General features: G+C 35.1%; 1 long non-coding RNA gene and 1 pseudogene across 1 annotated transcript; both read right to left on the bottom strand.

Annotated features, from left to right (window-relative positions):
- Positions 1–224: 224 nt before the first annotated feature.
- LOC112496536 (small nucleolar RNA R71) lies at positions 225–322 on the bottom strand (annotated as a pseudogene).
- A 12678-nt stretch (positions 323–13000) lies between these two features.
- On the bottom strand, positions 13001–13895 carry LOC127898934 (uncharacterized). Its single transcript, XR_008050669.1, has 2 exons — positions 13623–13895; positions 13001–13162 (listed from the first exon to the last, which is right to left on the bottom strand). It is a non-coding gene; the product is annotated as an uncharacterized LOC127898934 (long non-coding RNA).
- Between the last annotated feature and the right edge of the window lie 3399 nt (positions 13896–17294).

Raw genomic sequence — 17294 nt, 5'->3', positions numbered from 1 at the left:
TGTTATGTTTCAAATGCTTCAAACAGTGGGGCAATTTAATGGGCTACCATCTGGGAATCCTCATGTACACCTTAATTGTTTTTAGAAGTCTGTGATGCTTTCCATTTTCTTTGAGAGATCGAGTAAGTGTGTGGTTGAACTTTTTAGCACTTGACTCTATCACCACATGGAATGACTTGGTTGAGAAATTTTTGATGAAATACTTTCCATCAACTAAGAATGCAAAATTGAGAAACAAGATCACATCTTTCTATCAACTTGAAGATGAGAGTTTGTATGGTGCATTTAAAGAGTTACTTAGGAGATGTCCTCATCATGGTATTCCTTGCTGCATACAGTTGGAAACCTTTTATAATGGTCTCAACCCAGCCAATAGATTAATGGTGGACTCTTCTGCAAATGAGAGCTTGTTATCTAAGTCTTACAATAAGGCTTATGAAATTTTGGAAATGATAGCCAAAAATAATTATCAATGGCCATCAACTAGGCAAGCTGCAGCAAGAGGAACAACAAAAGTCCATAACGTAAATGCGTTAAAAACATTGTTAGCCTAAATAACCACATTAACAAATATAGTGAAGGTTATGACTACTGCTCCAGCAACTGTCAACCAAGTTGTGGAAGTTTCCTGTGTTTACTGTAGAGAGCAGCAGTTATTTTACAATCATCCTGGAAATCTAACTTCAGTCAACTATATGGGTAACTTTAACAGACAGAACCGGAACAATTTATATTCAAACTCTTATAACTCTAGATGGAGACAACACCCAGTAGACAAAACAGGTTTGCTCAACCGCCTGGATTTCACCAGCAAAATCAAGCACAAAGAGACACAAGTAATGATCAACTCAGTTCTCTTGAAGCTTTTCTTAAGGAATATATTGTGAAGAATGAAGGAATTGTTCAGAGCCAAGCTGTGTCTTTAAGAAATGGTCATCTAAGATGCGGGAAAAATCAACCAAACACTATCCTTGCATGCTTGCTTCCGTGACTGCTAAAGATAGATTTAGGAATGAATGAATAATCATGAACATCTGCTCTTTACGAAGCGTAGCAAAGCACCCTGCTGCAGCACAATAGTTGAGACACCCACTATTATTCCCTCAAATATTTCAGAAGCAAAAGCAAAACAAGCAATTCAGCAAGTTTCTAAAAGTGTTAAAGTATACACATATCAACATTCCTTTTTTAGAAGCTCTTGAACAAATGCCAAATTATGTGAAGTTCTTGAAAGATGTTTTGGCAAGGAAAAAAAGGCTTGGAGAGTTTGAAATAGTTACTCCAACATAAGAGTGTGATAACTCTATGAAATGAATACTACTTAGACTTAAATCAATACTAGTTAGAGAGTAAATTATGTGTTTTTATTGCATTTTTGTTACATTTTGCATAAATAATCATTTTAGTCAATCTTAATAAGTTTTGCTCGATTTAAAGTAATTTGTGCTCAAATTGTGTGCATAATTGTAGGTTTCCATAAGCTTATAATTCATGGAAGGAATGCTATGCAATAGGCTTGCAAAAATAAGGAACAAATATGGCTACAAAAGAGTTGAAACAAATCCGGAACAATGCAGTTGCTGTAGATATTGCTGTAGCAACCATTGCTGTAGCAACCATTGCTGTAGCAATCTTGGAACAACGACAGAGAAAATTTTGTACAGGATAATTGCATAATTGCGTTCTGCAGTTTCCTAATCTGACTTATGTGCGACCTAGGCTTCTGTTTACCCTAATTTTCAACTATAAAAGAAGCACACATCATAAGGAAAAGCGAAAGCCGTCACCCAAGGAGAAAAACACAAAAAAAACAAAAGAGAAACAAGATGCAAGAGAGAGATTAAGGGTTGCACAAGAGGAAAAATTGCAGAGATCAATTAGAAGCTCAATCATTCTTATCCTTCTCTTGTTTTCGTGTTTTATATTTATTCATGGGGATGTTTTTCATGGTCGAAACCTTGTTCTTTTTTTTTTCTTTTGCAAATCATGAACTATATTTATTTGTGGTTGAGTGATAAACAATCTTGATGGTTTATTAACTAAATATATGTGTTGCTGCATGTTTGCTGTAGCAGTTTATTTGATAGTATTTATGTTTATTCATTATTTCGGTTGATCACCCATTTAATGATACAAGTTAAGAGAGAGCCACAAAAGGGCCTATCTTAGTGGAATATATCAGAGCAATACTTGGTTTTAGATTGAGTTTCTTGGATTGAGTTTAACTTATCCCAAAAGGGTCATGTTTAATCTAAAATTAGTGATGAACTAGACATAGGGATTCACCTTGTAGGGTAAATAGAACATAAGCGTATAATGCTATATCTTATGTTGGTATAATAATTGATCACTGTTAGGTTACATATATATATAAGATATCCAACATGAGACGACTAAGGATGCATAAAGATTTTGGCCAGTGCTGTAGCAGATACTGCAGTAACCGAGCCAACCATTAGAAAATAGTCAAGACCATTAAGAGAGTTTATTCACTCAACTACTCTATATTCCCATTGGTTTTATCCTTGAGTTTAACGTGATAATCTACTATGTTGCATTTTATTTACTGTGTTTTTATTTTAATTAATAAATTAGTTTCATTAATTGTTTTATTTTAATTTAGCACAAAATCTGCACTATTAAGATTGTTGTAGCAAATCTGATAACATTAATCCATGTGGAGACGATCTTGAATACTCATCACTTTATTACTTGTTGTGTACACTTGCACATTGACACCAATAACATTAGTATTTATACTCAACAGAGTGCAGCCAAATGCTTTAAAATAAAATATCTCAAAAAATGAAAGATTCAAGGAGTTTTACAATTACATACTCCATTGGAACTAAATATAGCGGTAAAACACTTTGCGTTATGAGGGATAACATCAATCTGATGTTGTCTCAATGTTCAATCAATTGGGAGTTGGAGAAGTTAGGCCAATAACATTGACTTTGCAACTTACTAACTGATCTCATGCTTATCCAAAAGGGAAGATTAAAGACGTGTTGGTGAAGGTGGATAAATTTATTTTTCCAATGGATTTCATTGTGTTGGACTTTGAGGTAGATAAAGAAGTATGGAGCATTCTACGAAGACCTTTCTTAGCCACGAAAAGACTCTAATAGATGTGCAAAAATGAGAGTTGACTATGCTGGTAAATGACCAGCAAGTTACATTCAATGTGCTGGATGCTATGAAAAATCCTGATGAGGTTAAAGAATGTAACTTTATTAGTGTTGTGGACTTTATTGTGACAAAGAGATTAAATAGTTGCTGCAATAAAGAGGAAATCAATACTGTAACATTTGAAGAACTTGAAGATGAAGATCCTGAAACAGTAGATATAGCATAGTTAGGAGAAGAGCAACCCATGAGGGCTGACATACACTTTGAATCTCTAGGTCTCTCAAATAGGAAAGTAAACCTTCTGTTCCTTCTATTGAGTCACCTCCTGTTCTATAATTAAAACTTTTACCCTTATATTTAAAATATGTTTATCTTGGTCATAAAAATACACTCTTTATAATCATTTCATCTTCTTTAAATGCATATCAAGAGAAGAGTTTGATGGATGTATTGTGTAAATACAAAAAGGCTATTAGATGGACCATGACAGATATCAAAGGAATCAGCCCATCAATATGCATGCGCAAGATTCTGCTGGAAGACTGCTACAGTAACTATGTAGAGTAATAAAGAAGATTGAATCCCTTAATGAAGAAAGTTGTGAAGAATGAGATCATTAAGTGTCTTAATGCTAGAATTATTTACCTCCTATCAGATAGCTCATAGGTAAGTCTAGTTCAATGTATTCCAAAGAGAGGTAGAATGACTTTTGTAGCAAATGAAAAGGACAAGCGCATTCCCACAAGAATAGTGACTAGGTGAAGAGTTTGCATGGATTATCTGAAGCTAAATAAAGCTACAAGGAAGGATCAAATGCTTAACAGACTTGTTGGAAAAGAATACTACTATTTCTTATATGGATACTTGATGAAGAGTAGGAATCTATATTATACCAGGATTAGTTTCCTTATTAACTAAAGTTTAAGACTTTTTAATTCCTTTATAATTTAGAATTTTGTTTCCCTTTCAATTTAGGATTTTTTTTTTACTTCATGAATTAAGATAATTACTACTACCATAAATAGCTCCCTCTTGTAGCCTTTGAAGGTAGAATTTTGAGTTTAATGATATTTCAATTTTCAAATCTCTTTGTGAATATTTGAACAGTTAATTCTCGGTATTCTGTAGAATCAACGAGTTTTAACCCCTAAATTTGTGGTATTCTTTTGAATCAACGTGAATTTAGTTATTCTTTTGCTCCGGTATTCTCTAGAATCAATGAAATATTTTTAACATTAAACTTTCGCTACATCAGTTTGGTATCAGAGCCAAAACCTGGTATCACCAATCTAACTCCATCTACCACCAAACCTTTCCTTTTTTCCTTCTTTGATTTTTTCCGTTTAGTTAAAAAAATAAAATAAAAAAAACTGAAACAGAACAGAAATAAAACCTTCAGCCCGCGGCCACTGTCCAAGGCTGCCGGCTCTCGTTTTCCGTCACCGATCCGGACGCAACCACCACTAAACGGATCATAAATCACCGGCTATTAAACCCCAAGCATCTTCCACTGTCGGTTAGCCACAGATCGCCGGAAGACAAAGCCAAAACAGCCGTGATCGCCACCACTTCCGTTCACTACTTTCCGACGCGATTTGGCCAGAAGCACCACCATCAGTCCATTCATCTCCAGGCCGTATTCGAATTTGATGGTAGCCACTTTTCAAATCAAGTTTGGTAAAAATTGTTGCTCCACTGAGTTGATCTAACTAGTCATCTAATCGAGGGATTGGAAAACGATATCGAACTGTAATTTTATTGATAGCTCGACTGTCCACGCACATCCTCCAAGAACCATCTATCTTTGGAGTCAATAAAACAGGGGCTGCACAGGGATTAAGACTTTCACGGATAAATCCCTTTTTTAATAACTCTTCCACTTGGTGCCTTAATTCCTCATGTTCTGTAAGACTCATATGATAATGAGGTCGATTTGGTAATGTAGAACCCGGTACCAAATCAATTTGGTATTGTATATCCCGAAGAGGTGGTAAACCCTGTGGTAGCTCATTGGGGAACAAATCTTGAAATTCCGCTATAATAGGTGTCACAGCTTCAGGAATCTTCGAATCACTGTTACTCTCTTTTCCCAATAAAATGTAGACTCTCTTTGTCTCTGCTACAACATCTATAAATTGCTTCTTGCCTAACAAATAATTACCCAAGTCTTGCTGGAGAGTAAACTCCTTGTTAGGTAAGAGAACGATCTTTGTGTTGTTAAACATAAAGTTGTAGGTGTTTCTCTTCCCATCATGCACTACGTTTCGATCATATTGCCGAGGTCTACCCAGTAATAGTTGACAAACATCCATAACCATAACATCACACCAAATTTTGTCTTTATAAATCGAACCAATGGATAAGGAAACTAAGCAACGTTTCGATACTGTCACTTGATTGCTCTTCTTTAGCCATGTGAGCTTGTATGGAGTTTGATGAGGTTCTGTCTTTAAATTTAGCTTTGTTATGGCTTTTTCCGAAATGACATTTTCGCAACTGCCTGAGTCTATGACTATACGACATACTTTACACCCAATTGTGCAAGTAGTCTGAAAGATATTTTGTCGTAGCCACTTGTCTTTGTCTTGACCTTTAGGAGTGAAGAATGTATGGTTCACGATCAACATTGGTCCGCTATCACCATATTCTTCAACAAATTGAGCGCTACCACTACTATCAAAAGTTGGCTCTACAGCGAAATCTTTAGTTTCTTCCTCCTGATAGTCTTCGCTTTCCTCTGTGCCTATGAATAAGCCTTTACCATATTTTCCTCTCTTTTTACATTTTGTCATTCGGTGCCCACTTTCTCCGTAATTAAAACAGTGTAACCGATTTCACTAGGCTTACTAGTTTTATTTGAAGGATTTGGAGGAGTGAAATTACGAAATTGGGAAGTCGGGTTTGAATTATCACGAACAACACTTCGAGCACCTCGAAAGCTTGAGTCATTAGTACGTCGACTAAATTGCTTCTCCAACTGCAAGGCTTGTTGGTGTGCCTCTGAAATAGAGTATGGGTCAAGTAAATTTAATTGGTCTTGAAATTGAGATCGTAGGCCTCCAATGTAGCGGGAAACCTGTTATTTTTCTGTCTCTGTCTAGTCATTGCGTGCCACCAACCAAGGAATTCTGTAGTGTAATCATCCACTGATCGGTTACCTTGCCTTAAATTCTGTAGCTGTTGGCATAACAGTTTGGCGTAATTATGAGGCAAGAATGCTCCACACAAGTGCTTTTTGAACTTTTCCCAAGAATCAATCTTCTTTTTGCCTTGCCTAATCCTTGTAAGCATAGTTTGTTGCCACCAAGTTGCTGCTCTTCCACGAAATCAAGTTGCAGCAAGCGAAACTAGTTTGTATTCGAAAACTTCCTCAATGGCATTAATCCAATCCAATAATTCTTCAGGTCGACCACTTCCTTGAAATTTAGGAATGTCAATTCTCAACCCAGATTCCCATTTTCTATCATCAATAGACTCAGTTCTAGGTCGACGCTGAGAGAATGGGTTAGCAAAGCTTCCACTTGATTTGTCTTCACATTCTGGAGTACGATGGCGTTCGTCAAGTAACTCTGCCATTCGTGCCATTTGTGCAGCTAACATATCAATTCTGGCTGTCATACTAGCCAGGGCTTCATCTTTAGAAACATCTTCTTGATTGTAAGTTGCAGTATGAGCATCACGAGCTTTTCTTGGAAACAACTTTTAAAATTCGCGAAGGGTTATACGAGTGGGTGGTAATGCCGTTTGACTTATCCAATGCTTTGAGTACTTTTATGCGAGTCATGAATCAAGTTCTTCGCCCTTTTATTGGAAAGTTTGTGGTTGTTTACTTTGATGATATACTTATATAGAGCACCAATCACGAGTTACATCTACAACATTTGAAAGAAGTGCTTTCAACCTTAAGAGTAGCAAGTTTATACACAGCAGTAAACAAGTGTATTTTCTTGACAGAGAAAGTATTATTTTTGGGATATATGGTGTCGAAGGATGGTATATCTGTTGACTAATCAAAAGTGGATGCTATTCGAGATTGGCCTCTGCCACCAAAAGTTTCCATGGATTAGCCTCTTTTTACAGGTGATTCATTCCTCATTTCAGTACTATTATGGCACCAATCACGGATTGCATGAAAGGAGGACAATTCTCTTGGACAGAGGTAGCTGCTAAGGCATTCAAGATTATCAAAGAAAAGTTGATTACTTCCCCAGTACTTACCCTACCAGATTTTTTGCTCACTTTTGAGGTACATTGTGATGCTTCTAAGGTCGGCATTAGAGCTGTTCTTAGCCAACAAGGTAAGCCTATAGCTTATTTCAGTGAGAAGTTGAAGGGAGCAAAGGCACACTACAACACTTATGAAGTGGAATTTTACGCAGTAGTCCAACCGTTAAAACATTGGCGACATTATCTAATTCATAAAGACTTTGTTTTATACATTGGCCATGCCGCGTTAAAATACCTCAATAGTCAAGACAAGCTCTCTCACAGACATGCCACGTGGACAACATTCCTTCAACAATTTACTTTTATGGTGAAGCATACCTCTGGTGAATCCAACCGAGCAGCAGATGCACTTAGTCAATGAACTTCTTTATTGACACAGATGCATAATCAAGTTCTCGAATTTGACATATTTCGAGAGTTATATGCTTCTGATCTTTACTTTGCTCCTATATTAGAAGACGTTGTTGCAGGGTTTCGCTCAGATTATCATTTACATGATAAATTCCTTTTCAAGAGTAATCAGTTGTGTGTTCCTGACTCAAGTTTGAGATTAAAAATCATTGCAGAGTTACATAACGAAGGGCACATGAGTCGTGACAAAACTCTAGCTCTAATAGCCAACACTTATTTTTGCCCTACTATGAGGCGTGAAATCTATCACTATGTCGAGACTTGTCGCATTTGTCAAGTTTCCAAGGGCGCAGCAACTAATGCTGGGTTATATATGCCGCTACCGATTCCAACACAACCTTGGACTGACATTAGTATGGATTTTGTTTTGGGATTACCCCGTACTCAGAGGGGTATCGATTCAATATTTGTTGTTGTTGATCGATTCTTGAAAATGGCTCACTTCATTGCTTGCAAAAGGACTACAGACGCTTTGACTGTTGCTCGTTTATTCTTCAAGGACGTCTATAGATTGCATGGTTTACCAAGTTCTATAGTATCTGACCGGGATACACGATTTCTTAGCCATTTTTGGAAGACATTATGGAAGTTGACTAACACTCGCCTGAATTTCAGTAGTGCTTACCATCCACAAACAGATGGTCAAACCGAAGTTGTCAATCGCTCTTTAGGAAACCATATACGTAGTCTAGTTGGCGATAACCTGAAGATGTGAGATCAAAAGTTATATCAAGTCGAGTTTGCTTATAACCGTGCAGTTAAGCGCAGTACTGGTTTAAGCCATTTTCTTTAGGTGAATTACGGATATAATCCACGAGCTCCTATCGACTTGGCTTCAATTCCCAATTTAGTTTGCAAAAGTAGTAAAGCAGAAGACTTTATTGAGCAGTTTAAGAAAATTCATGAAACTACGCAAGAGTCTTTGAAGCAGACAACCAAAGGTTATAAAATTGTGGCAGACAAAAAATGTCGAGCTTTGGAATTTCAAGTGGGAGATCTTGTTTGGGCTATCTTAACTAAAGATAGATTCTCAGTTGGTGAGTACAACAAGCTTTCTGCCAGGAAAATCGTCACTTTGGAGATTATAGAGAAGATAAATCCTAATGCCTACAGATTAAAGCTTCCTAGTCATATCCGCACCGCAGATGTATTTAATGTCAAGCATTTTATTCCTTACAGAGATGATCATGATGAGGATGTTGTTGCTAACAATTCGAATTCGAGGGCGAATTCTCTCCACCCTGGGGGGAATGATGAAGAGTAGGAATCCATATTATACTAGGATTAGTTTCCTTATTAACTAAAGTTTAAGACTTTTTAATTCCTTTTTAATTTAGAATTTTGTTTCCCTTTCAATTTAGGATTTTTTTTTACTTCATGAATTAGGATAATTACTACTACTATAAATAGCTCCCTCTTTGTAGCCTTTGAAGCTAGAATTTTGAGTTTAATAATATTTCAATTTTTAAATCTCTTTGTGAGTATTTGAACAGTTAATTCTCGGTATTCTGCGGAATCAACGAATCGTAACCCCTAAATTCGCGGTATTCTTTTGAATCAACGTGAATTTAGTTATTCTTTTGTTCCGGTATTCTCTAGAATCAACGGAATATTTTGAACATTAAACTTCTGCTGCATCAATACTTAAGCTACAACTAGATTACTATAGTAGTAGAGGATCAGAAGAAGACAACATTCACTTATCCTTATAGAGCCTTTGCCTTCAAAAGGATGACATTCGATTTGTGCAATACTCCAGTAATTTTCTAGAGATGTATGATGTCCCTTTGATTTTTTAGATATGGTCGAGCAAACACTTAAGGTATTCATGGACGACTTAAGAGATGTGAAGAGACCAACTTGGTGATAAATTAGGAAAAGTGTCACTTTATGGTACAAGAAGGGATAATACTAGGACATAGAGTAAAGGGCATTAGGAGTTTCCTAGGTCATGCTGGGTTCTATAGAAGGTTCATCAAAAGACTTCTAAAAAATAGCCAAAACTTTATGTATGTTGCTGGAACATGATAGACCTTTCAATTTTGATGAAAATTGTTTAAAGGCTTCTGTTAAATTGAAGAAAGCTCTTATTACAACACCAGTTGTTATAGCACCAGATTAGTGTATGCCAATTGAATTGATGTGTGATGCTAGTGACTATTCTATTGGAGCAATGCTAGGACAAAGGAAAGGCAAGATTTTTTTTATTCCATTTATTATGCCAACAAGACCTTAGCTACTACACAACTAAATTATATGACCACTGAAAAAGAGTTACAGATAGTTGTTTTTGTGTTTGATAAATTCAAAAATTATTTAGTTGGCACCAAAGTGACTGTTTATACAAATCACCCGGCTATAAAGAATTTGATTTCAAAGAAGGATGCTAAACTAAGGTTGATTAGGTGGATTCTATTACTACAAGAGTTTGACTTGGAGATCAAGGACAAAAAAGACACTGAGAATTAAGTAGCATATCATCTTTCAAGGCTGGAAGCAAATGAAAGCACGCTGACCAAGCAAGATATCACAAAAACATTTCCTGATGAACAATTGTTAATGCTACAACAGTCTCAATTGATACAACAATCAGGATGCCCATGGTACGTAGATTTTGTTAACTATTTGGTGATTGGACTATTACCACCAGATTTGAGTTACCAGCAGAAAAATATGGTTATTCATAATGTAAAGAGCTATTAATGGGATGAGCCTTACTTGTACAAGATGTGTTTAGACCATGTGACAATAAAATGTGTACTCGATGAAGAAATTTCAGACATCCTGTAATCCTGTCATGCTACAGCATATTAAGGACACTTCGGAAGGTATAAGACAGCAGTAAAGTCCTTTAATCAGGTTACTACTGACCCTCTATTTTTAAGGATGCTTATGAATTTGTTAAATGTTATGACAGGTGTCAAAGAACAGGAAACATCTCTAAAAAACATGAGATGCCTCACTAATATCTTGGAAGTAGAACTTTTTGATGTATAAGTGATAGATTTTATGGGACCATTCCCAACCTCTTTCGGCAATCTATACATCCTAGTGGCTGTAGACTATGTCTCTAAATGGGTGGAAGCTATATTTTTACCAACTAATGATGCCAAGACAATAGTAAACTTCCTTCAGAAGAATATTTTCTCAAGATTTGGCACTCTAAGATCAATTATTAGTGATAAAGGAACACATTTTTGCAACCGAACATGTGTTGCAGCATTAGCCAATTATGGAATCAAGCATAAGGTTGCTACAACATATTATTCGCAAACAAGTGGACAAGCAGAGGTATCCAACAGGGAGATAAAGAAGATTTTGAAGAAAGTTTTAAGTCCCAATAAAAAGGATCAGTCACTTAGATTAAGTGACTCCTTATAGGCTTATAGAACATTCTATAAAACTCCAATTGGCAAGTCACCATACAGAATTGTTTATAGAAAAGCGTGTCACTTGCCAATTGAGCTAGAGCACAAAACATATTGGGCAGTCAAACAATTGAATATGGACATGAATGCTGCAGTAGAGCAAAATAAAATTACAACTTTGTGAGCTAAAGGAGTTCAGGTTATTCTCCTATGAAAATGCAAGGATTTATAAGAAGAATCCAGTAAAGAGAACTCATTCCAAGCAATCTAGTTTTGCTTTATAACTCAAGATTAAGGCTCTTTACTGGAAAATTAAAATCTAGATGGTCAAGGCCTTTCAAGCTTGTCAAAGTATATCCTAATGGGGTTGTTGAACTCTTAGATGAAAGAACATGTCAAGAATTCAAGGTTAATGGGCATAGAGCGAAGCATTACATGGGAACTACTGTGAATCACCCAATGGAGGACCTGTTCTTGAAGGATCCAACATGAGCAATCAAGATGGTCAGACTGGAGGACCTAAAATCAAGTGCTAATTAGAAGGCAACCCAATGATTAGGGGAGTTATTCCAATTTTTTCTTCAACATTAAATCTAATTTTGCATACTTTTCTTTACAGTTTGTCATTTTGAATTGATTATTAATTTCTTTTCTTTTTTTATTTTATTGTAGCACATTCATAAAAAAAAACGAGCTAAGAAACTGACATGAGTTGTTGCAGCATTCCATACAACATGACAGTTGGAAAGTCATTCTTATCCAACAGGGAAATTTATTGTTGTTTCTGCAACAATATATCAATTGCTGCAATAGTGATTTTATCGTTGCATTGACAAATCCATGAAACATTTTACTGTTGGGGGTGATTTTGCCAGGCTAGGAGGAAAGATTGTGCAATCCCTAAAGTGACATGTTCTTCCTCACTTGCTCCCTCAAGAATTATATTTGGCTTAGGTGTATCAAGAACATAGCTAATTTTCTCATAATTAAGAACAATTCTTAACTTTATGAACCAATCAATAAAATTGGGTCCCGTCAAACGGTAGTTATCCAGAATTCATGTCAACGAATTATTCATTATTAAATATTACTGCAAAAAATATAAATTAAATTGTTAGCATTTTATTTGATTATAATCTATTTGATTTTGGTCTTTAAACCAAATAGCACCTTCCATTATTTTATCATTTCATTACACTCCCATATGCAAGAAACGGAAACTCTCATTGGTAAAAGTTTCTAATAGGAATCAGATTCTCATTAGCTTAAGTTTACCTCACCTAACAGTTCTTGGCTTACTTAGTATGATGAGCAGGTAACTCTTACCAAATGCTTCTTATGCATGTACCGATTATCCTTCGGCCTCTAAATCATTAATACCTCACCTAACAGTTCTTAGTATAAATGATTTAGTTAAGTTTACCCTAATACCCTTGCATTTTTCAAAACATCTTACTAACCTCACCTGACAGTTCTTGGTAGCTTAATGTATGAATTATGCATCATCATATGATATATAGTTTGTTTTCAACATTTTAATGAATGAGTAGCCCATGTATCCATGACAACTAGCCCAAGCAAAAAATATTTTAAACATTCCATTGGTATTAGTAGGCCATGATAGATATTCTTAATATCCATCATTACAACTTAACAATAATTATGTTTATTTTAATTGGGAGTATTTGGTCATTATTATGGTCTCACTTTTTAGCATGTTATTCCATTTTCAATATTCAAATATGTCTAAGCACCCTAATATACATCTCATGTATATTAAAGACAAACTAATCAAGGATGATCATGGAATTTTCTAGTAAAACCAATTTGTGCCAAAATTGGTTTTAAGGTCCACCTAGGTATCAAGCAAGCAATAATGATTATGAGACATCTTATGCCTCAAATTATTACAATTATTAGTCTCTATTTGAGAGGCCAAAATATCATTGGAAGTGCTGCAACGATCCAAAAAGTCTTCTTGCTCCAAGGCATCATAAATACGTCGTCCCTCCTTTTACAATCATCTTATAGAAATTACATATTTAGAAGAATTGTGGTACAAATTTAGGGGTAATGGGATACAATCAGATCTTAATAGAGGGAGGGACATGCAAGTCCCTATTTAAAAATATTACAACCATTTAAGCCTTTAGAAATGGGCCAAATCAACAAATAAACCAATAGTTCATTCAATCACGCATATATTCAATCATCACATGACATAAATCTATCATAAAATATCTAGGTCTTTCCATGATCATCCTTCATGCTATTATAAATGGAAATAACAGAAATCATGCTTCAAAAATTTAAAATTTAATGAAGATGGCTCTGATACCACTTGAAGGACAACATTTGTCCATGGGGTTCCTAAAAATGAAACTTTTGTGCAGTAAAATTAAAACGGATGGCGGAAGCTCTAGAAACCTCGGATCGACTTCATTAAAAAAATAAAATCAAGAGGAAAGATTGAAGTTTAATTACCTCACTTGTAGTTTCAAAAACGACTTCGTGAAGTAGGAGAAAATGACTGAAAACAGCAAGCTACGAACACTGTCCAGAAAATAGACCTCTGCACGAACAGCTTTTGTTTTGCCATGATTTGAGATCCTTAAAGCACCCCAATTGTGATACCTCTAACCAGTCCAGACTTATAAATTTTTTAGGAGTTCATAGGGTTTGGAATCACCAAATTTAGTTTTTAAATGAGAGAGATAATGAAGAAATATGAATGCTAGTTCATGATGATTCATTCCACCAAATAAAGCCACCATTATCTTTTCAATAATGGCACCAAACATTCTCATGTGCTAGACCCACCCACTAAGCCATTATTTATTGAATGTGATCTTATCACTTCAATAATTTATTCAATCAAATTATTTTGAATAAATAAATAGCTAAATTAATTAATTTTGTCTTTAATTAATTAAGTCCATTTTGATAAAATCAAATGGTTAATTGTGGGCTTCTTTTGTGACATGCTCTTATGCCTTCTCCTAATCCATATTAGATCCAATAAAACCCCAAAATTCTAAACCCAAAATTAGTCTAGAAGTCCATAATCATTTATGAACCGGAACATGTCCAAAATGGTTATTTTACATGCTCGATATTATACATAATGTTTAATTGAGGATTTATGAAATTTATTTTTCTTCCTTAAACTATTTATGGAACATCTAAATTTCTATCTTAAATCATATTTATGATATATATATATATATATATATATTCATTCTTAATGAATTATAATATAAATATCGATTTTCCTAAAATTAGAAAATTTAACTTCTCATTTGCTAGTAACTCCTTTTTCATTTCTATTAGGTATGTGACCTTTTAGGTTCTTTGTTATAAGGTAGTAGAACTATTTTACTGATAACTCTTTATTCATTAAATGATGCTAATCTCTTTAATCATCAATTATAACTTTTCTAATGACCTTAAGATGCATTGCTAATACGCTTTACCAATAATGATCTTAAGGTTTCTACAAGTCATGAGTGACATCTAGCAGTATTTCATAACCATCCAAATAACAAGAATTATTGGATCTATAGAACCTATTCCATTGTATCTCTATGTCATGGTCTCTTCATCATCCATGTCTAGAGAAAAGCACGACTTACGGTTTATTATGTTAAGCATTTATGCTGTATCTCAAAATAAATCTAAATGAACTTGGCATGAAAATATAATTTGAACTCCTTCAAACATATTTCACCTCGGCCAAGGATTTCTCATGCCAATTCATATTATCTCACAGGGACATCCTTTTTGTATATTACAAAGTGATGTATTTCATATTGGCCATACACTTGTCTCCATACATAGCCAATCATGACAGCTATTACTAGATCTCTTCCTTCATTAGGAATCAATCATTATGCTTTCACATATAAGAGATATCTATGTACAAGACATCTGTGATGGCTCAGGTCTAAAGACCATTACTAAACATAGTGCCTATCACAATGTATAATAAGTCATTAAAACTCAAAACCATATGGCTTACTATATTTGGTCAAGTTCAGTAAACTCGTTCTCTCAAGTACCTATGTGTTTGACTTGACATCTCATGTCAATGATATGAAACTCACCATTCATTTTAGTATCACATTTCATAAGGAGTCATAACACATACTAGTGGTTATAGGAATTTATAATGTCCAATCATAAATCCACCACTAGGAACTATTTTAGAAGTATAGTACAAATGATACTTTTCATATTCTCGACAAACTCGAGAATGTGTTCCTTAACTATTTTACTTCTTGGACTATATTCATTAAATTAATTTATGAATGTTGATAACTTTGCCATTTTATAAATATCAAAATGCTATTCAAATACAATAATTCCCTAAAAGCAAACACCATTCGATTGGCCTTTAGGGCATATTACTAACAACATAATCACCTAAATCAGCAACATGCTTAACAAACCTAAACACATGCCGCCCAACTGCAACTTATTCTAACTAAGTCAAATAACAAAGAGGCCACAGAAGAACTGATCCCCACGTGAATTATGAAGTGTGAATCAAATTCCTTGTTCTTGATATTTTGTGCAATTTCTAATAATATGAACGTTGGTGTTGAAGCCTGAATTGACACTATAAAGATGATTGACTTGATACTGGTTCGGCCAAGATTGGTAGTCTTTATTATCTTGATTCTCTTCTTTCTTCTTGTGTTATCAATTCATCATGAGTTTGCAGTCTGCTTTTTTCATTTATAACCAGCTGTTCTAGCTTTTCTTTTTCTTTTGAGGGGTTTCGTCCCCCGACTAGACATCATCATCATTATGGTTATTATTATTATTATTTACTTTAATAAATTTCTGTTGCTTGTTGAGGTTTACTAAAAAAAAAAAAAAAAGGCACAACAAATAAAGGGGCGCGATTCCTCAATTTAAGAGAGGAAAACAAAATATTTAGCACGAAAAAGGAAAAAATAATATACAAGTACATACGTTTGTATGGCTAGCTTAATTTCAACTTCAATTTATTTTGAAGTTTTCGCTTTATAGTTTCTCGTCGGTAACTATGATAAGGCTCATTGCATCCCTTCTAATCTGTTGTGTAAGTTCCTTAATCTAAATAAATTTCCTCTGTATTGAATTTCATTTTAAAAAAAAAAAGAAAGAAAGTGCATGGCCAGTTAATTTCATCGCCAGCTTGAATTCGAATGGAAAAATGGAAAAAGTCGGATGATTGATTATTTTGCCGATTAGTGTTTCAATGGATAAGGACCGGACTCTGTGGCCATGATTAAATCACGAGTTTCTTATTGTTATAATCTCCTTTTGTCAACTACATTTTCTATTTGTAATTTGTACATAATTGCAAACTCTATACCATGAACACATGCATCAATCATTTCATCCAAAATATCAAAATGCATTTAATTTTTTCTATCACACCTACTGAAAAGATTGATTATAAGGGTCTTCTTCGTTTCATCCATAATATCAACTTGGCACCGCACCAGTTTTGCATTATTTATTCTGTAGGGATGATATGGATGTGCAGGACTATTTTCTAGGTTAAAATCGACGTGCAAGGGAGATAAAATAGGTATACAATTGTGGGTGAAGCGAAGAAATAAGGACAACATTAAAATGTTAAATATCATTCCTAACCAACATTAAATTTATGGGCGTCACATTGTGGTATTGAAGTCCATGGACCCAATTTATACTCAAATTAAAATTAGCTCAAGAGCTGAGAGTAACAGAATTATTCTCAGCCACCATAGGATATTTTCTGCAATAATCCCATTCATGAGCAAGCTAGCAAGTGCAAAACCTGAAAACTTTAGTTGCAGGGATACGTCTAGGGGTGGGCAAAATCGGGTTCGGATCGGGTTCGGGTCAACCCGATCGGGTTTCGGGTTGTTCGGGTTAGACAAGGAACAATCCGAACATAACCCGAATTAATGACTCGACCCGAACCGACCCGAACTATATTCGGGTTGGTTCGGGTTGGGTCATTAATTCGGGTTATGTTCGGGTTGGATCGGGTTGGATTTAAAATGGGTAGAATTGAGTTCGGGTCAATTTGGGTTAGTTCGGGTCAATTCGGGTCAGTTCGGGTCAATTCGGGTCAATTCGGGTCGGTTGAAATAGGGTCAGTTCGGGTCAATTCGGGTC

Source organism: Citrus sinensis, chromosome 7, assembly GCF_022201045.2.
Source record: "Citrus sinensis cultivar Valencia sweet orange chromosome 7, DVS_A1.0, whole genome shotgun sequence".
Classification (NCBI taxonomy): Eukaryota; Viridiplantae; Streptophyta; class Magnoliopsida; order Sapindales; family Rutaceae; genus Citrus; species Citrus sinensis.
This window is presented reverse-complemented; position numbering and strand designations above follow the sequence as displayed.